This window comes from Pempheris klunzingeri, chromosome 12 (assembly GCF_042242105.1).
Source record: "Pempheris klunzingeri isolate RE-2024b chromosome 12, fPemKlu1.hap1, whole genome shotgun sequence".
Lineage (NCBI taxonomy): Eukaryota > Metazoa > Chordata > Actinopteri > Acropomatiformes > Pempheridae > Pempheris > Pempheris klunzingeri.
In genome coordinates, this window is record NC_092023.1 from 13,524,619 (window position 1) to 13,547,211 (window position 22,593).

Sequence of the window (22,593 nt, forward strand, 5' to 3'; positions counted from 1 at the left end):
CACGATACGGTGACTTTGGGTACACGTGCCCAGAGGGCAAATGCATTGTAGGCCACATTTTCAGGCATGAGATCATATTAAATATGCATTTTTACAAGTCCTCTTTAACAAGCAGCTGTAGGCAAATATAAGATAAACAATGCAGAATTTTCCTATTAACCATGAAGGACAGAGATCATTACTGAGAGAAAATTTCTGTAGAAAGAAAGAAAGGAGCGAAAAACAAACAAATATAATGACAGTGCAAGAAAGAAAGAAAACGCTGCCCTAAAACGGTGCACTTTTACTCATCACTCTCTCATGCTCTCTGCATTCCTGATAGAGATGCAGCCCGTTTAACAGAATGCTAAACAGGCTGGTGGGGCCTGACGTGTCGATGCCAATTCACAGGCCTTTTGATTTCACACACTCATAGGAACAAAAATGGCAGAACTCACCTTTAGCTCATTACTGGTGTCGGATACGTTGAGGGTTTTCTCGTCTGCGCGCCACTCAGATCTGCCTGAGAGAGAGGAGAGGGAGAGAGGGACTTTAGATTTATCTCATATAAGAACTACTATTTATTTAAGAGGAATGGGTTCCAAGACCTTATATATGATGCGATTATGGTGTAATCAGATATATGTTAATGTAATAATGCAATTTACTGTGTATCTCATTATGTTGTGCCGTAATTATGCAGGGGATAGTGTAAGAGGAGAGATATGTGGCTTATCAGGATATTAATTTTAAAAAATTAAAGTAAAAGAAAAACATGAAACAAACAAATACGAAGCGATATGAAGTGAAGGGTTTAACCTGGAGATATAAAATAAGCTTTTTGAGAAAAAACTCAAAACACTTTCGTATGCAAATTTGAACACTTAGCAACTTCAAAAGCAAACCTCATGTAACCTCCAAATACACGTGAAACTGTCACATACTCTTTCTAATCCTCCTTTCTGAAGCTCTGATAATGAATTTTAAGTTCCAAAACTGTTTTCAAGCCATTAAATAACTACATCAACAAAGGCAGCAGCAGGCTGACAGCATTCAAGCAGAGATACTGCAGAGATTTTCGATTTTCAAACAGTGTTCGTATTGCCCTCCCTGTCTTCCCACATTTATTGCTTTTCAGTCATATCAAAACAACTTTGCCGTAGTAATGCATGACTGGAGCGAGTAATGCATAAATAAAAGATATTTAAATTCATGTGTTGACTTAGACAACGCTGTTCTAAATTCACCAAGCCATCCCCTGAATGTACAGTGTACCAGCCTGCAGCTAGTTTATGCTTGTTAAGACTTTTACCATCCAGCCTGATATATGAGCACATTGGACAGAGTTTAAACATTACAAGAAAACTACCTCAGAGTTCTCCACTGCTTTGATGGTGTTAAACAACAACTGACTGTACCACAAAGAACAATGAGTATGGGCGGCAGTGCTGTATGTGGCTTCTGTTAAGGGTGTGGAGCAGCACTAATTGACAGCAAGTGAGCTCGATCCATTTTCTTTCAAACTCTGGGTCAAGGCCCACAGACAGGACAGTTGAAGGTTAGAACTGGTCGCGAATAGTTTAGAGGGAATTTGTATTAGAAGCCACTGCCTTTATGTTTCCGTAGCCCTCCCAGATCTCCTGAGGTGTTATCTGGGCAGGGACATGAACAGGACATGCTCTCGCCTCCATCAGTAACTACCAGTGAGAAGCCCTTGAGCAAGCTACTTAACCCTGGCCGGTCCCAGTGGAGTTGTTCGGGGCCTGTGGCGGTGCTGAGTGGCTGTACAGAGCAGCTCCTCTGCATGAGTGTGAAGCAGTTACAGAAAATACAATTTTGCGATTTGCACAAGCTTTTGAAAAACAGGAGGAAGCAGCAACATAAGGTTTTTTTTTTTAAAAATGTGTTTCCCCTTTCCATCTAGTAATTATGTGGGTGTGATGGCCCATGAGTGAAGAGGGAAAATACTGCAAGGGAGATATTTTATATAATGTCATAATAGCTAAATAACAAAAGGCCAAAGACTGCCTTTATCTTCTGTGCCATGTGTCTTTTATCCACATCTTTATAAATGCGCAGTGAGAGATCACACAGCTCTGAGGACCGAGACCCTGCAATTATTAACCTCCCTTCCATTTTTTTCTGCTGGAACTACAGCTGAGCAAAATGTTTTATGTGTTTTCTCAGGCCAGCGACCAGAATGGAAAGAAGATTTATTTATTTATTTTACAACAAAAAAGTTCGAGTTAATGTATAACACTACTGTACCACACACTAATACACTGATGTATTGAGACAATTAGACAAATCCTCAGGGCTGTGGTTTTGAACATCCTCAGTGACATCCAACACAGATGAAAGCAGTTTACCATATTATTCTGTACAGTCTACAAATTAATATCATATTGTTGTGTTTAATTCATTTTAACTGCTCATGTAGATCATTAATCAAGGATTTTGAGAACACAGAGCGTCGTATTTCCCCATTTTTTTCTAAGACATCTAATTAATGAGAAGAATGGATTAACGTGCTCTTTACAAGAAAGTGACAGCAGTAGCACTGCGATATAATTTACAGCACCATCAACATCTTCATGGTTTTCAACATAACTGTAAGTCCCATAAACACCTTAATCATCGGCAACAAATCATTATTATTCAGTGTTGGTAATATCCTTCCAGTATAACCCCAATCATGCCATCATTATTGTCATGTAGCAGATCAGCCTGTTTTGTATGCTCCTTTCACCTTGTTAAAGAAGAAATTTCATCAGCGAATCTGTAGCAACACGTGCTGACGCAGAACATGTCGTTAATAGCAACAATGCTACATTGTCCCTAACTACATCACAGATGTTTCAAAAAAACGATGAATGCTTTTTGAAGCCCTGCTCTAAGCATTATTGTGTGATATGAGCAATGTCGCTGTGAAATTATACCAATCACTATTGTGATATTGTTATTATCGTTCCACAGCTAAATCTGTCTGCTTTGTATGCGTAGACGATTGAGCTCATTCCAACCAGAAAATGACGGCTCGTTAAGTGAGGGAAAATGGATTTCACCGTGTTGTGGTATTGCAAGGGACCCTGAGACAATACTGTCAATACTATAAAGCACTGTCTGAATTGGTTCTTGTGCGAAATGTGCAATGCATGAATAAAGGCCTATTGATTGGTAGTCCACTGCCAACAACTCAGTTGTGTACGTGTTTCACTGCATGCACACAGGCTTCCAGAGAGTGATAACATTTTGTATTGATTTATTTTGATGAATTGCGTTCATATCTTAAAAATGATTTTCCTCACGATAAACATGGTGAGAACCTACGAATCAAATGTTTTGTCTCAGCGATAAAAAAACGATCAACATAATAACATTCAAAAGATGTATGACTACACTCTAAGGGTAAACGTATTATTGTTTTGGCTGCAGTCCGCTTCCCTAATAGGACTGTTCAGTGTGTCACAGTATGCTATCATGTGGATCTGTACATTGAAAGCAAGGCGCCTTCCTGCTATGTTCTAATCTCTCACACTGCACAACAAGCACCCAGAGGCAAAACACCAGCACTTAGCGTTCAGCTTTCATTTCATAATGCAAGAAATTATTTCAGCTATCTTGTAATTCCTTGTATGAGTTCTGTTCTCTTCTGGTCAACAAAGAACAAATGCCATGAATATGAAATGATATCAGCTGCAGCTGCCAGGAGCAATGTCATTTAAGGATACAAACAGTTAACATCTCTCAGCTTAGCTACCTGTCATCATTGCAGAAAATAATCAGAAACGGACATCGTTTGTTTCGATTTTTGGACCAGTCTGCTAATGTTGCAGTGAGGCAGCCCTGCTCAAACACACATACTGTGACACACACACGTGATATTTGCATACAAATCTCATGTACACATGCAAATAGACAGCTTGAAATCCAGCCATTAGTGTTGTGTCTGTCATTAGCTAAAAGGCCTGAAGCTGGAGAAAGACCAGAATAATTATTCTGATTATAGTCCTCTTGCTGAGCTCTATCCAAACACATTACACTCTCTCAGATTAAAATCTGATTTTTCATCTAGTTCTAAATCAAGATGCTGGAATTTACTACATGATAGCAGCCAATCGAAAGCTCACCATTACCATTAAAACTGGAGAAAAAGTTTTATGCAGTCCTATAAAGACAAACAGCAGTCTGTAATAGTTTGTCTGGACTGGAAATAAAGTTTGCAGCCATTTCTTTATTCCTCACACAGCTACATCTCCCTAGCTTTATAGGGCAGATGACCTTTACATGGAGAAACTTAGCTACATCCAAGGGCCCTAAAGCCATTCCTGACCCAGAGTTTAAGAAGCATTTTGGCCTCTGCAGACCTTTCGACAGTAATGTAGGATTATTGGGCAGAGCTCATCTGTCAGGACTATCCTCCCCAGCACTAACTGGCCACAGAAGTTGAGTATGCACCATCTGATTCAACATACAGTTGAAATGAGAAATCCTTTCCTTTTGTGTGTCTCCTGTTAACAGATGAAAAGTAGCTACAGCTTATTGTAATACCGTGTGGTACAAAAATCAAGTTATAAATCGTATGTTTGATAGCAAACGGCTTAAACACCCATGAAATGTAATCATAATATCTCATGTCACTGAATGGGTGTTTATGTGAGAAAGTGATTATATGCATGAATGTTAGAGTGAATATGGGCTTGTAACTGTGAGCATGTGTTCATGAGTTTGATGCTCTCAGTACGACTGTGGTGAAATGATGCAAGCAGAATGTGATAGCGGCTTTGAGGATCAGCACGGTGGGCGCAGCTGGTAGCTGCACACAAATACACACACAGATACACACACATATTGGCTGGCAAGGACTGGTGGATCCCAGCTGTGTCAGTATTATCCATGAGCCAGTGTGCATTCACAGGTGCATGGGCACATAGACAAACACACACAAGCACATTTGGTTTTATGAGTGTAGACAAGCCACTGAAGGGTTACCATGTAACACGAACCACATTCAGCTACTTAGATTTTCCTGCATGATTTCCACATGAACAATCACACTCACATTGGCAAGCATCGTGACAAAAATGGCAACGTCTGCACGTGTCAAGCTGTGGGTCAGGAATTCATGAATCCTGCCTATATTTGGCACCAATCTGTAGAATAATCACATGTATTTAACTATATGACTCTTTTTTTTCTCTCAGCTTATTTTTGGTGCGCAGTTCCTTTCATATATTTTATCTTCAGGCAAGCATCCTCTTCTGACTACCTCCCTCCACCTCCTCTTCCTCTCACCTCCTCTCTGACTCATTGCTGAGCCTAAAATAAAATGCTATACAGGCAATGCAGGTGCAAATGGCGGGCAGTTATTTTACAGGGGATTGGCTCGTAGCTATAGGCCCCTTTTTTTTTTTAATCATAGAGCTCAGACGTCCTGCTTCCACAACAGTGCCACAACACATGTTCCAGACAGCTCATGTATTTTTCCACTTCCTCATCTGAAAATATAAGCCTGCTTCTCTGTCAGATGCTCTGAAATAGCTCTATGTGGTTAGATAAGTCTGAAAGATAGAACTCAGTGTGTGTTTCTTTTCAATCTCCAGTGGCTAGCAGTAACTTTCTCCCTACCCTTGAAAACTGTTACAGATTCTATATTTTATTTTGAAATAGACTGGCCTAAAAGCGTGGAGATATAAATATCTGTATGAAATACATCCTAAAGATGTTACTTTAAGCTAAACATTCATTTGTTCATTCATTCATTTTGCCCTGTCCATGTTAGCCGTGTGCAATGCTTAAAAAAAAAATCAAAGCCAAGCAGGCGCTAATAGTGCTGATGACTCCACTTCCTTTTGTTTGACTCAATCAAGTTAAGATTGAGGCTGCAAATTGCTTGTTTTGTCTGACCAACAGTCAAACACACCGATATTCAATTTACAGTGACCATGACAAAGTGGAACATGTGAATGTTGACATGTTCACTTGATAAATGAAATCCACTATTGATTGTTTGTCCATTGACTAATTAGTGGACAGACAACTCATCACTCACTCTACTAGCTGGGCCTTAAGTTATATTGTCATGGAATACAAACATGTTAGACCACATACGGTTAAATGCATGTTCTGCTATTGATGTAAGCTGCAGTCACTGGAAAGCACAATTTAGCACTACTGTTAAATGTGCAGAATATGTCAACGACGATTGTGGATGTAAAGTCACTGACAGACATGTTGATGCTGTGTGCCTTTTTCAGCAGACTTTGATCTGCTATGCCATGGCAAGATGGCAAACTCCCTGTAGTTGGAAGAGTCTTAACTTTTTGTTACTCCACTAATTGATTTGTTCCACAAAGTATCTGAAAAAAAAAAATCCTTACTGCAAGAATAAAACCATTCATATATATTGTTAGCACATCTTGCCATCGACATTGGCAAACAGCTAATCCCTAGCTGTCAAAATGTGCTGCTCTACTAGTGTGGTGCCACAAACTTGGCTAATTTTCTTTGTGAGATTTAGTGACACTGCAAGCTGATAATGTGTCATGGGCATGGTTAAGTCTACAAACCAACATGATGCTAGTGTGACCTGATTTTACCGTCTAGACTGTAATTACATCTTAAGTCCATTGGACACTGATTATTATTTAAAAGCAACATACTGTACATACTGAGCGACTTGGTTCCATGAGCCGTCAGTATTGCCTTTTGGTGGTTCTGTTGTAAATTGTACCTTGTTATATTTTCCACTTTGATTTCTTCCTAATTCTGTTCTGTCCCTGGAGAAAGGTTTAATGTTGCTCATTTACAAAATGCTTCCCATGTTTTAAAATCAGTGAGGTAAGACTTTACCCTCACCATTACCACGGCCAGAGGCTTCATTATTGTTTTAAGATGAGAGGTTTTTATTACCCCTCGAGGTTGTTATCTGCACAGACTGCTCATCTGCATCTTGTATATTCCTCGCATGTTCACATTCGATTGTGGCAGTAATTTCTCCTCTCCTTGTATATCGCCATGCAAATAAAATGAGAACTAAAAACTCAACTCCTCATATTAGGAGTCAAAGAAAACTTACTTTCAGGATGCAATGCAAATCTTGCTACAGAGCACGTGTGGTAACCTAATTTGGAGTGGGGGATATGAATATGAAGGGGAATAGCAGACTTTACGCTGCTATTGTGACAACGGGCCTGTATTACTGCCTGCTGCTTGAGAACATTACTGCATCCTGTGTCGCCTCCAAAGTAATGTGCAACCCAGTGTTTCACAATATGGGGAGACAGAGAGAAGCAGCAACAAACTCTCTTTGCCATATTTTGATGGAGAGATGTAGAGACCGGGGCAGAGCAAAATAAGAAAATGAAATATTGACATCAAAAGCTAGGAGGCTGCTGCTCACACATATATATGTACCATATCTTGGCTCAGACTGACTCCCATAAACACACACACACACACACACACACAGAAACATATCAGACACACATTTCCAAACATGCATACTGTAAATACACAAATGGATGGATACACACATAAAAAATACCTATGTGCGCACACATTGATAAAAAACCAAGACAAAAAACACAATGCACAGATAAAGCATGCACAAATGTCACACACTAACACCATACATCCTGACAGTGATGGAAGCGCAAATGCAGTGAGTGCTTATACAAACAGATAATGACGGTGTGTGTTACTGACGACGTGACGGAGGGAAGAGATGCATTCTACTTGACATGTTGACTTAGAGAGACGGAGAGAAACGAGTATCAGTCATTTAACTGACAGGATGGGGAGGAGGGATACAGTGTGAGGAAAGATAGATGGTGGATAAAGAGAGGGAGAGAGGAGGAGAAGACAGGAGAGAAAATGAATACGCTTTTTACATATTCAGTTCTGCTTGGCTGGCTCACTTATGTATGTACGTGCACACTCGGTTATCACTCGCCTCACTTGTCGATGATTTTCATTTAGATAGTTTATTATTATTGTATGACACGCTCTCTTACTCATACAGCAGTTCAGCCAGCAGTTCACACATACACACTCAAACACCCCCACATGAATATATAACGATTTCTCACAACTGTGTCTTGGCACAAGCTTGGCAGTGTGATTTTACTCTTTAATGTCTGTTTAGAGCATTAAAAAAACAACCGACCGACCTCACGTGTGAGTTGAAAATGAAATGCTACAGTGGGATCAGAATGCAGTCACTAATGACGCCACGTCACGTACAGATTAAGAGATCATTTCCAACAGCATAATTTACATATTTAGAAGAAAATTGTCATCACAATCTCTGGAATATTAACCTAGAAATGTTCGATTTTGACTAATAAGTAGTTCAACTGGATGACATGCTGCACATTCAAAGCCTGTACAATGGCAAGCATCCTTTGTGCTTTAGTGTCTCTAGATGCTGACTCACTCAACCTTTTCGAGTGCATGATCCTGTTCATTAGGAATTATACAATTATGATGTTCATCTGTGACCCCATCAGCACATCAGGTGACCCTCTCTGCCATTGTGAGCCAAATAATGAGAAACTCTTCCCTTTCCTTCTCTTGCTGATCCAATGTTCTCTTTGACTCAAGGGCAAGAATAAAGAAAAGAATAAGTTCCAAGAATCAATAACGTATTACATTAGTGCTCCACTATGTTTTATTGTATATAACCTAACAATGAAAAAAAGCTATTTTCAGTTTTTGGACAACAAAATTGCAGCCAGTAACCAATAAGCTACTAGCAGACTTCGGCCATTATTGAAAGACTCTTGCAAAGAAATCCTGTAGTGTTGGAATGTAAAATTGATTAGTGGTTATGTAGGTGTTTTCTTCCTTACGAAGATTGGAGAGAGCTCGTTCTCTCCTGGCTCTTTATTTACCAGCCCATCACATGGGTTCATGTAAACACAGGCTATCATTGTCCTGCCCACTAATTAATGAGTCCAGTCAGAGTGCTGGATGCCTGCACACTCAGTCTGCCTCCTCAGAGAAAACTGCTGGCAGTCCTATGAATCACTGCATTCAAATGGTCTTGTGGCAAAAGAGCAAAAATGATTGAAAACCAAAAGGAGAAATTCATGAGGCTGGATGAGCGATGATAAATGTATTAGCACCAGATGACATTTCCATCACTACCTCATCGATCACCTTGGGGACATTTTAAATGGTGGGCTGTGTGTCTGTGTGTGTGTATGTGTGTGTGTGTGTGTGTCTCCATATGTGTTATATGCAGAATCAGGCAGATTAAAACAGCTCCCCAAAATGTGCACACACACACACACACACACAAGGAAAACAAAAGAAGATAGGGCCATTTGAGCACAAAACACAAGGTTTTAACAGTTTATGTGATACTTCCATCCCTTCTTCTTGAATCAAACTGAGATGAGATGTTGTGTTTGTGTACTATTGCTTCTCTATTTTCTTTGAAAGAAACTTTTTCTGAACTAATTGATAGAGTGCAGCTCTCTCTCACACCCCATTGTAGTCCACTCACCATTGATCCGTGCTCATTGAGATTCATATGATGCAGATTTACTACGTATACGTTTTCCATTCTTCCAGCTGTTTACACCTGCTCTCAGGATGCTGACCACCACAAATAGCATTAACCTTAGTGAATCCATCTGAAAGCACGGTAACTCTCTTCTTATGTACCCCTGTCATTTGCATGATCTGCCTCGAATGCAAATGCATGAAGGAGGAACGTGAAGCTCGCTCAAAACAAGCAAAATGAGCCAGCGAAGACAATCAAACTGCACTTTGAGCCCAGCGCACCTGCTTGCAGGAACCTCTCTAGCTGCAGGATGAGTCTGAAACAAGGTGCAAATGGCTCAGTAAATCTGGCCCTGACTTTTCCGCTCCTCTCTCGCCCCCTCCCTCTTTCCTTTGGTATGTCTCTTGGTATTCAGCAGCTGCTCTCTTGCAGCTCAGACTCTCTTATCTAAATCTCCATTCAGACGGAGAAAGAGACAGAGCCGCGGAGAGAGAGTCAGAGATAGATAATACAGGTCACTCTCCAATGACAACTCTAAAAGGCATCGGGGGAGAGGAGAGAAGAAGAGAGGAGAGCTGCTGCAAAACACTATGGATTTCTGTTCTAAGCTGGGACCATGAAAAACATGCAGACTTAATAAGTAGCTTGATATGAAAGTTACTGTACATCTGGTGATTTTCTAGGCTCACAGCGTCTTAGCCGTTTATTTTAAGATCTGCTGAAAGCCTGTGGCAATGATAAATCAGCAGAAAATATCCACCATATGCCTGAGTAATGGGAAGCTAAGCTGAGCAACAGTGAGCGGCATTAACTCTTATCAATGCAAAAAGGAATAAGTACCTTTTGTACCCTTTGTCATTTTGATGCCACAAAAATAGTCCTCATTTTGAGCATGGTGGCAGTGTTGTTTTGGTAGTGAATTGTCATCTTAAGTCCAGCAACATTTTAAAGCTATTAAGATGTTTAATTTCACCACCGAAGATGACGGGAAGTATATTTTTGTGACGTTTTTTTTGAGCGATTATAGCATTTTTCATACTTTGATCAATACTGAGAAAAATGCTTCCAGTCAGCAATCCCTTAGCTTTATGTCAAGGAGACTCGGTCTCAAATGGATGATACTGTTAGATTTTCATTCTGTAAACATCCATGGATAGGAAAAATATTTAGCATAAAAGGAGACGTTATGGAGGAAGGTGTGTGACTGGAATGTGAAAACATAGCAGGAACGTCACAAGTTGACCTCTATCAGATGATGTTACCCTGTGATTGTTGACCAAGAATAAAGGCCTTCAAGCTTTAACTTTGTGTTACACAATCTTCTCTTTTTCACTGCACCTCTACCGTGCTTACATATGTGTCAATCGTGCTCTCAATCACAGTTCTATATACACATTACATATCAGTTTGTATTTATGCTTTAGCAGGCGCACACACACACACACACACACAATATATATAATCATACAAATAGAATATATGCAAAGCAGTTTTTTAATACTTGGAGTTTATAACATTCCCTGCCGGCCCCCTTTAATCTCCTCTCGTCTAATTCTTTAGTTCCTACTTCAAGACAAGCTGATATAGGTTGGAACTGATATCCAAAGCTATACACACACACACACACACATGAACTGACACGTATAAACACACACCACTATTTTTGAGTTATGTTCAGTTCAGATCTGCAGCTGGAGTAGAAACGAGAGAGAGGTCCATTAAATATGAGCATGTTTGTTTTATCATTCACTACGTCTCTGCAGCACAGCTGAGTTGGGGGACATTTATAGATGTTCATTTATCTCTCTCGATTACTCTCAATCCCCTCTCTCCCTTTACCTGTCTCCCTGTCTCCATCCCCATCATCGCTTCCCTGCTGCCTCCCTCTGTTCCTCCTCACCTGAGGCAGGTAGTAAACTCCTAACCAAATTGAATTTGGCATGTTCTCAAACTGCTGTCACATATAGCGCTGCAAGCAAATGCCAGTACAGTATTTTCATTGCGACTTCAGATCTTTTCATGTAATGATGTCCGTGCCACACGTAGCAGCTTGGAAGTTGCTAACATGACTTGCCAATTCACCGACACATATGAGCATATTAGAATTAGTGTAATTGAATGAAAGTAAGCCAAAAACACAATGCTGAAAATAAAAAGCCACTGATTAGAGCATATCGTTTATACCTATCGTAGGTGTGAATGTACTGAGCGGCTAGAAGAGGCTGTGAGAAAAAAATCAGCTAGCCAAACTGCCTACGCAGCAGCAATCAAAGCCTAAAAAAAGACAGTTTACTGTGTTACGGTACAGTAAACCTGAAAACAACCTCGTCGGACCATTTATTCTTACTTTCACTGGCTGCGCAATTGTGTGTTGAATTGATCTACACCTCCGACACAACTATCCTCTGTAGGTCTGGCTTTTCCTCAAACCTATCTGTTATATATTTAGCCATTTCTCCTTCCTCATCCACCCTGTACTCTCTTTTTGTCTCTCTGCCCACCTCTACATCTCTCTCATCCCCTCGCAGCACTGCGCTATCAGAAGATTGTTAAAGTCAGCCTTGATCCATCTGTATTGCCTCTCTCTCTTTCTGTATGTGTTATCAGATCTAGTTGGTATAGCTTAAGTCAGCCCTGCTGTCCAGGCTAAATGAATGTTAAAAGCCTATTGAGTTTCTTTGCACGAACTGCAATAGCTCTGCCTTATATAGGTAATACGATGTGCTGCGTGTGTGTGTGTGTGTGTGTGTGCGTGGGTCCCTGTGTGTGTGCTGAATGTAATGTGATGCAGTCTTTTAATTTAGGAAAGGAGACACAGTCAGCAGGTAGAGGTTACGACCTCTGCTAGAGGACACACACACTCTGTAACCTTACATGAAATTGATTTCAAGGTAAAGTAGCAGAACATATGAGGCCGCTGCTGGTGGAGTGTGCGCCTGCTGTGCTGTATGTATATTGTAAGAAAGGGAAAGAAAAAGGTTATTCTCCATTATATTCTGGCAGATTAGAGTCATTAATAAAATGCACTGATGTCTTCACTGCAAATCATTTCTGTAATTATACTTGATGTCAAAGTCTCCCAAAGTATGCATTCCATCGGACTAGAAAATAAATAGTTAAATGTGATTTAGTAAGTTTTGGTTAAATTGCTGCTTGGCTCTCAATTTAAACTTGCGGATCACCCACAGGTCTCAGTCATTAGATCGACCTGTTGTACTCGTTCTAAGAATCGCTGAGGAGTTGACTCAGGTTTTGCATTAAAGTTGTTTTTGAGGCCACAGAGAGAAGCGGCCCTTGTCTTGGCAGTAATGACTAAGAGAATCACTTGGAGAGAGCTGAGCAGTGGCAGCACTAACTGGATCAATGAAGAGACTGCAGTTAGAAAATAGGGGTCGCCATAATCAATTAAACTCTTAACTGCAGATGGAATGGTAAAACAACAACTGGTGGAGAATCTCAGAAACTGACTCTGCCTCTCTTCCTGACATACTTTTCAACCTGTTTTCTTAGCCATTACTGTTTTTCTGTCACACATTCTGCTACTGACTGCTTCCGCTCCTTTTCTTATTCTCCACCTCTGTCATGCCTTCATATTCAGTTCATTTTACTTTTTTGCCTTTAATTTGCTAACGTAAGTGCGCACATTTATTGTACCCCATTACCAAACCGGCATGTTTTACATTGAAAAACCACAAGAGCAGCAGGGGGTTGAAAGTTGAAAGTGTTCACTGCCCTTGGTAGCACAAAATGAGGCTTTGCTTACAAAGTTGAATCCATCTGCCCTCATTCTGTTTGTGTCCTTCACTTTTATTCTGCTCTGCTTCTGTGTTTTCTCTGATTTGCCACAACAATGCTACAAACCAGGTCTTAACATGCTAAACAAATATTTTTCTTCTTGATTGGCTGCCCTAAACATGTTAGGGCTCTTCTATGCTCTCTCATGCTCTCCTACCTGTTGACTATCTGTAATGTCAAAGCAGGCCATCTGTGAATTAGTGAGTTTGTTTTACATTTTTCAGAAAGTGAAAGATGCTGATCAAGCGCTATGATCCTGACCGTTAACCACTATATTTTAGATATGTGGATTTGTACACATTCCTACTTTGTACTGCAACTGCTGCACAGCAATTTCCCTCAGGATAAAAAAGATCTATCGTATCTAATCTTATCTTAAGAATGCACATGGGACATACACTTATACTTTTTACTGATCAGAGCTAAATGAAGAAAATGGTTTCCCATCCCAAATCCTCTTCCTCTTCCCATCCCATCCTCTCCTCTTCTCTCCCATCCTCTTTTAAAAAAAAAATCTCATCATAGTTCGTGCCGTACGCCAAAGTAGCCAGGACAGACTATTTATTGTCAACAGCAATCACACACACGCACACACATACGCAAACACACTCGGGCAGCACTATAAATGGTTTATGTCACAATCTTTGTAAAGCACCCTCCACCCACAGTGTCACATACACACACACGCACATGCACACACACACGCACGCACACACTCCCTCAAGCAACAGCCATGGAATTGAAAAGCCACTCCAGAAAAATACTGGTGCTGTGGCAGCCCTGCAGCATGTATGTGTGTGTTTCTAAGTGTGTGTTTGTGTGGGTGTGTATGTGTGTTTGTGTGAAAAATTGTGCACTGCTGTAGTCTTCAAGGCAGGATGCGTAAATGGATCTCTCAATTGTTGTGGTCAAAAAGGATTTGACCCATTTGCGAAGACGGCTGTGTTTGTGAATGTATGTACGTGCTCTGTTTGAGTGTGTGTGTGTGTGTGTGTGTGTGTGTCTGTGTTTGAGAGAGTGGGAGAAAAAGAGAGAGGGTGTGAGCTGTAAAAAGTGAACTCCCAAAAGAGGCTGTAATTGGTTTTAATGTCTTCCCATATGGATTTCACATATGGACTCATTAATTTACAGTTTTACATCCAAGAGAAAGTTTTATCCACAATGACCTATAATGAGAGCAACAGCAGAAAAGTCTTTAATCTATTGCTCATTAACATTATACTGTAAGCAACAAATAGTGAAATGTAGTGGTCCGAGCTATTGTGCAGTGCAAAATGCCTGCTACTGCCGAAGACATGCAAGACGGAGGAAGACAAAAGGAATATAAAGAGCTTAGGAGTGACGTAAAGAGGATTTTCCTCTATCTATCATTACTCAGATGCATCATTTGGATAGAAAGATAAATAGAAGGAATGAGAGAGAGAGAGAGAGAGAGAGAGAGAGGATGGTTGGTTTGCTTGCAGAGACTCGGCTTGTGATGAATAACCCCATCTGCCTGTCATTACTACTAGAGCTACTAGTGCTACACGCACACACAGCAGAATCTGTCACATATCCCTTCTAAACAGCCTCAGGGGATCCGGAGAAAGATAAAGAGGAGAGAGAGTTGCTGGGTGTGTCCTGGGCTGTAGATAAGCACAGAGCACAGAGGCTGCTCTAAGGAAAGGAAAAGCAGGACAAAACACACTAGGAGGGTAAACACCTGTTCCCCCACTCGTACATTTTCAGGCAAACCACCTATTTTTAGTGTGCCATTAAACCAAATCTCAAAGGCTCCTTTGTGCTTTTGTCAGCCAGTTGTGACTACATCTGGCTACAGTCTGAATGATTTGTAAAACCAGCAGGCTTTAAGAGACACTGGTGATGCTATTAGCGAGGTACCGGTGGCCTCTAGGATGCTTGATGGCTTGTGTGGAAATACAGCCTGTTTTGAAATGAAGCCCTTCCAGCAATCGATTGAGGTAAAGTGTTGGAGGTTGATTAGAGACATGACCAGAGGTCAAACCAATCTAACCAACGTTAAAAGTATGTTTATGTCCAGGCATTTTCCAAGCAAGAGGTGAAATTAAGGCTTTGATTTATCTGATTTATTCTTTATTCGTCAGTCTTGCAGATTTAGGCCAGATAGGACAGGACAGCGAGGCCAAATCAGGAGACTTGAGCTGCTTTAAAAACTGACCTGTTTTAAAGGTATTATGGATTTCAAAATACATTAATAATCAAGAATGTCATACTTAAGTGTTCAGTCTATGTTTTCTAGTTTTATCTGAGGCCTGATCTGTCGAGATTTGTTTGGCAGTATAGCTCCACATCCCACACAATAAAAGGTTGGCTCAGACTTGTAAAGCTGATTAAATCAACTGTAATACTAAAGATAAGAACCAAACACTTTGGTTAAGGTAAGGTCATGATTCCTGTAGGCACGTGAATTTTATTCGAAGTCGGCATCGAGTTTGGTCGTGGTTTTATAAGCCAAACCTTTTAGCAAGAAGTGTCTGACCGTAGATGGAATAATATATCATCACCCAGAAAGACAGACAAATGCAATAAAAATGCTGGGAGTTGAAGTGAAAGAAATGTAAGTCCAAGGGGAGATTAGTTTCAGTACTCGCACAATGTCTTAGAAGTAGAAGAGGAAAATTTGATTCACTGGGACTTTCAGTGTTTCTTGAGGAGACACGTTTTCAGCTTATAGTTCTGGAAGACTATCACAAATTGAGCCCTCCATCTTTTACCGCTCCCATACAATTTCCTGGGAAATCAATTGTTTTTCTTGAACTATTCTAGTGTTTGTAGCAACTTGCTGTGATTTAAATCCCTCTAGCTGCTCTTGCGTTCACACTGCGGTTGGAAAGCCAGACCTAAGGGCAGTTTTCTTCCAGTTTAATCAATCCAGCAAGTGGACAGCATGCAGGCTCTGTAATACCTAACAACTGGAGGTCATGTTCAGTGTTCAGACTTTTGTGTTGGGCTGTGTATAGCATGTGAGAGACAGATAGAACAGGGAAAAGGAAACAGACTGAGGCATATAAACAGCTGAAGTAAAGAACAAACCAAGTCTTGATCTGCAAGATCAAGACTTGGTGGCATAATTCTTACATAATTCTTACATCAGACTGATTTAACCACTCAAGAAAGAGTATGTCAAGGCGTGGGTAATTCATTGTATTACAGTGATGGGGAACTAAGGGGACCTCATTGTTAACTCATTCTTTTGTTAACAACTATAACACCAAGTATGACGTATAGGTAGATGGTGAGAAACAGTGAAAGGAAAGAGTGATGGAGAGACATGGACATGGCCTCTCCAAGGACATAGTGATGACAGACTTTTGCTTTTCAAACGCGACTCAAATCTCCTACTCTCTATCTGTGCCACCCATTCACCCACAGACACACACCTTTCTGCCTTCCCCCAATCCCTTTGTGGTGAGTGTACAGACGCTTTTTGAAATGTTTTATATGTGTAGAACAAGGCTACTTTGTCTGCCTCTGTCGTACTTTCCTGACACTTCTACACACACAAAGACAAAGATAAAGGGAGAGGCATCATTACCTGTGAGCACAAGTGGGTATGATGACATCCATATGCAATGCCCAGCCATTCAAAACCCTCTGTGTCTGTCTCTGAACATACAATAGTAATTTATATATTTAAATCAAACTCTCTTTTGGAAAAGTAAAGTCTCGGCTTTGGTTCATACATTCTCCCCAAAAAGAAACAGCAAAACAAGTAAGTTTCAGGGTCAGCTATCGAATCATCTAGCACTGAACTTTAGTTGACCATTCAATAATGCAATTCGTTGTTTGACAAGAAATCTTGTGTCTGGGTGGAGCTAAATAAGCCACATAAACTGCCTCAGCTGCAGCTCTGCAATTATCTCAATACTTTTGTGACTTAATATAGTTTGACATCTGCTGAAAAATATATATCAGGAAAAAGTCTTTTTTTCTTTGTTGAATTCAGCATCTGGTTGCACCCTGCAGGATAGCAGGGGGTGTCCTTTTCTGTATTTGTTTGGTAAAACAGAGGCTAAATGGAACAAACAGTCCACCTCCATTCAAATCAGCCTCTCAGTGTGTTGAGATTCACCAGGAAGTGTCCTTCCCTGATGTGTCACAACATTTTAAGCAAACAAAGAATTTAAATAGGCAGAAAAGACCATTCATATTTAGACACACATCCCAGTGCATTGTAATGAATCAGAAAGCAGCCCGTCTGGCTTCTTCTCTGACATTCGGGAGGTTAAAGTTTGGGGTGACAGGGTCGGCACTTTGAGCTGCCACTGACTGCTCAACAGGAACAAATAATAGAGATTAAAAAAAAGAGACTAACCATTTACAGCGCACTCAACTTGTTTGTGAGCTGTTAACTGTGTGTGTGTGTGTGTGTGTGTTTGGTGTATTCTCTAACCTCCTACTGTGTCTTCCTGTGGGTCCGGCACATACACCATTCCAGTTAAAGAGTCCTTTTACTGCAGTTGACTGTAGTGTTATGTAAATGAGGGATGTTCTCACTCGCTCTCTCCCTTTGTGTCTCTCTAACACAGAAAGCACTTAACTATTTTACTACATTGTCTCTGACTTCCACCCTCCTCTAATACTCGATGCTTAGAAGTTATTACCAGCCACTGTTTCCATAACGATAGCCCTGTCTCCTCTAAGACCACCCAGACTATACTGTCACTACACACTGAATGAGCTTTTGAGTTTCCACAAAGTTCTGCCCCTTTTGGTAAACATGCACTCACTCGTACATGATGGGATCACGAAAACCATCCTCTCCATGCAAACAATTAAGCATACAGTGAGGCGACTGGCATGTAGAGCATCTAAGTAATCTTAAATTTCATCAAATGACATCAAAAGAAGAAATGGCTTTGAACTATATGGTCTACATTATGAAGGAAGTAAACCTAATGTCATACTTACTTGAAACGGCTCTAAATATAAACCCTAGGCCTACATTATCAACCGCTAACTGTTAATTAATGGGGGGGGTTGTGTGTTTGCATGGATCACCACATTGAACGATCTAAAGGAGACCCACTAATGATGCTAATGCTCTCAAGAGGCTGACCAGTCTCTCTGCCCCTGTGTTTCTTTAAGACTTGTTGAAAAGAGAAATGTTTTGCTGAGGGCAGATATCTAATTTGAACTTGTTAAAAGAGTTGAAACGAGACTCAAGAGTTATTACCTCATATGGCAGGTGACTGGAAATGTTATTATATATTATATACAAATGTTAATGTTATGCATATTGAACCATTATTAAACAGACATGACTGAGAATATGGGATAGAAATGAAAAAACTGCCCCTTTCTCTCTATCTGTCACTTCTTTCTTATACACACAGCACACAGCATCCCGAGTCTAAAAGCTGTCTGGTGGAAAGGTGAGATGAGGAGAAAGGGAAAAGGAGACGAGTGTGAGAGTCAAGTGAGGGAAGGAAAGAATTAGGAAAGAGAAAAAGCAAGGCAATATGTGAAATTTGAGAAACAGTGCTGGGGAATAAACCCAGACTTCGCTTAGCATGTCCAACCAATCAAGAATGCCAGAAATAGCTCGTTCCTTTTGCCAAAACCACACGCAAGCTCATACACACGTAGGAACTGGAGGCCACAGCAATGGAAAACTCATCAAGTTAGTAGTCTGAGAAGGCCAAAAAATACATGTGCAGGGAAAGAAAGAAAAAAAGAAAGAAAGCAAGAAGTCGAAATGGCATCCCCTCAAAGCAGGTAGTTTTAGAGTGTGTGTGTGTGTGATTGCTGTCAGAATAGGTTTGTTTCAACAGAGCTATTCACAGCTGGGAAACTGGCATCACACACACACACACACACACACACACACACACACACACAAAGATGCCCCCACTGCACTCAACAAACAAGGCTTGCACCACCAGCGTTTCCATTGCTTGTTGTTCTTTCGGCTCTTTTTATTCTTCATCTTCCCTATATCTATTCTTTTTCTCCCCTTCCTTTTCCTCATTTTGTCTCCATTTTTGTTTCTTTCCCTTACACCTTTTCCTTTTTTCTTGTTCAGCGAGCAAAGAGGCTGCCAAAAAGCAGTGACTAAAGCTGCTGTTCTCCTATACATTTTTTTTGACGAGTTATAATCTAAGTTTAATCTGCCTTTGAGCTTCCTGGAGGTGGAAATAACTGCTCCAATCATAACTCCAGTCAGTCCGTCCAGTCTTCACTTATTCTTGTAGGCTGAAAACGCATCTCATCAAGAAGTAATAAAGCGTTTCAGCCCCCCCCCCCCTTCCACCACCCGAGTCATTTCCCACCTGTACTCACCCTAATATGCTCTTATCTCACAGCTGAAAAGCTTTTCTACTTCACTGCCTTGCTCTCATTTCTCTCCTTCTTACTATTGCCTGCTGCTGATGTTTGTACTGAGAACATATTCTGCTATTGGCACAAGAGTGTCACCTACATGTATAAAGGGTAAGCATACACACTTTGGACAAGAGACCGTTTTCAGAGCATTCAGGACGACGTGTAGTCCACCTGGTGGATAGAAAAGCCGTGACAGCTGATCCACCTTTCTCTGAAGGTTAACAGTTCAAGACACCTGTGCTAATGGCACGATAGGGAGCAGGTACACAGGCTTTGGCTGTAATGACAGATTGTGATTAAAGACTGTGTGTGTGTTGAGGCCGTACCACTGACCTGAATTATAAATCTCTGTTTGTCAGTCTGAGTCCGTTTCTGTCTGTCTGCTTATCTTCCTACTGTCTGTCTCTGTGTCTGTTGTCTGTCTGTGCCTTCAGGCTTCTATCTTTTATTGTTCTGAACAGATAAAGCGATTGGGTCGCATAGAAAAGAGGCCTACAAAAACACACACACACACACACACATGCAGGCACACACATGGATGCATGAAGGACCATGCACACTCACACACACACACACACACACACAATCAGATGGTTCTTCGGATGAAAGGGTCATTGTGGGAGCACAGCTACAAATCCTGGCAGCACTCGACAGCTAAAACACACACATGCGCACACACGCACGCACACACACACACAAAACAAAATTCTTGTTGGACAAAACGCTCCTTGTCTTAAAATCTGAGAGTCTGACCCGTCTAAACACACACAAAACACACACACACTGCCCTGCGCACATGCGCGTTGACTCATAAAGGTGGCGTACCCTCATTTACAAATGTATGGCTTTGTGACTGACCCATTAGCAAAACTAGTGGGAGCACCACCCAATGAATTATTCAGAACCTCCTTAAGGGTTAAAACAGGCGGAAAATATGCTTGTTAAGCTCTCAAAGACCAGACAGAATACACTTTTAAAGAGGGGAAAAGGAGACATAATACAGCTGAAAAGACAAAAGAGCAGAGAGAAAAAGAACGCTCGTTAGAAGTTTCAGAAGTATGAATTTCTTCCATCAACCCAAGTAAAATGATTAATTGTAAAATATACAGCAATACACATTTAAAATTTCAAAGAGAAAGCGACTAAAGAACATCCTCCAAAAGTTCGAACCATATGTTACTGACGAAACACCATGAATTATTCAGAGCCTCCTTACGAGTGAAAACGGGCAGAAAGCACGCTTTAAGTGTTTTTGAAACAGTACGCAAATACATTTCTTTAGATTTAAAACACAGATCTGAACACTAAAAGAAACTTATTCTTAGAGGTTATGCTAAACATAAAAAAGGAAAAAATCTACATTGCACAGAAAACAATTAATATTCTGAAGTCTCAATGACGGTGAAAACATAGAAAATATGTTTCCATATAGTTATATAAGAAAAAGAGAATAGTATTGTGTATGACTATTTCTATGAATGCCTGATGGGTGCTATTTACATGTCAGAGAAAGAAAAATACACTCTATGTATGTCGCCTCCAAGTAGACACATGAATGGGCTGAAGAAATGACACATCCCTTCCACAAAGTGTGCAGATCAGAAACCCTTCGGATGATTACATGACTCAGTGGCCTTGGAGAGTGAGGTAAATCAATCAAAAACAAATCTCTCCTCCGACTCCTTCCCTCCTTGTCTTGCTCCCTGTCTCTCCCCTCCCCTCCATCTGTCCTTCTCATGTCCCCTCCTCTCTTTTTTCACTCCATCCCTCTTTTCCTCAAACCTTTCGATCGTTCTTTCTGTGTTCATCCAGGCGTATATAAGTGAGTGTGGCAGGCCTGGTTTGTGTGTCTTTGTGCATCACTGCTTTAGACTAACAACCCGCCGCCCCCCCATACCCTACTCTCTTACACCCCCCCCCGCGCCCCACACACACACACACACACACACACACACACACACACACACTCAAACATACTAATTCAAAAGGCCAAAGAACTTTTGAGAATCATGCCAGATGTTCCAAGCCTCATATTCATAAAACAACATCCTCTCTTCCTCATTTTCCTCCCCTGTCTCCCTTTTCTGCTATTTTGTCCAGCTTCCTTCTTTTCCTCACTCATCTGGCCTTTTATTCATTTTTTTTTCTACTTTCATGGAACCTCCTCTCCCTCATCTCACAATTACCCTCTCTCATCCCATCATCTTTGTTGCTTCTAAAATCTTATTTATTTTTTTCTACTTATTTATTCCCTTTCCATTTTGGCTCCATTGTACTCTTTGTGTCACCTGCATCCTCCACTTTTCTCCTTCATCCCTAATTTTCTTTTCTCTCTCCCCTTCCCGCTCCCTCGTCTCCTCAGTTTCCCTTCCTCCCCGTCCCTTTACTGTCAGTGCGGTTCTATATTTTGATGTTCTACAGTCCATTTACTTTCAGCTCAATCAGCTCAAAACATTGAAAGAGAACAGTAGCTTTCTGCTACTGAAAGCATATTCATTCATTCTCAATTATATCCTAATAGTGTGGATATGACAGATGTGCCAAAGTTTTTTAAGATCTTCATCCTTCCTTTTCCACTCTACTCCATGTCTCCCCCTTCATACTATTCTTTAATTCTATCATTCATTCTCATTCTTTGGGTCTCTCTCAATTTAACTTACTTTAAATTGTATTGATGCAGCCTCCACATCTTTCCTAAATCCTTTATTTCATGCTTCAATTTGATGACATGTTTCTTTATTAACCATCTGCACCCCTATTCCCTAATTTTTTCCTCATTTCCTCTCCTTTATTTCCTATTTCTTGCTTTCCTTCCCTCCAATGTCGCCCACATCCTCCGCCTCCCCCCTCACTGTCATTCTCTCACTGAGCCCTATTGATTCTCTTCGGTGGGCTTTTTTCCCTCTCTCAGCTGTCAGAAGAAGATGGGATCCTCTGATGTCCCCAATCACGATAAAAAAAAT

At 40.7% G+C, this 22,593-nt stretch overlaps 1 protein-coding gene across 2 annotated transcripts in view; it reads right to left on the reverse strand.

Annotated features, from left to right (window-relative positions):
- Positions 1-22,593, reverse strand: part of cdh11 (cadherin 11, type 2, OB-cadherin (osteoblast)) — an 83,444-nt gene that overhangs the window by 46,143 nt on the left and 14,708 nt on the right. Inside the window, exon 2 of one of the 2 annotated variants that reach the window (XM_070841368.1) lies at positions 438-498. The gene's annotated coding sequence lies outside the window, so the exon portion shown is untranslated. Of the gene's footprint in view, positions 1-437; positions 503-22,593 lie in introns of both variants that reach the window. The other variant, XM_070841367.1, reaches the window with a different exon arrangement.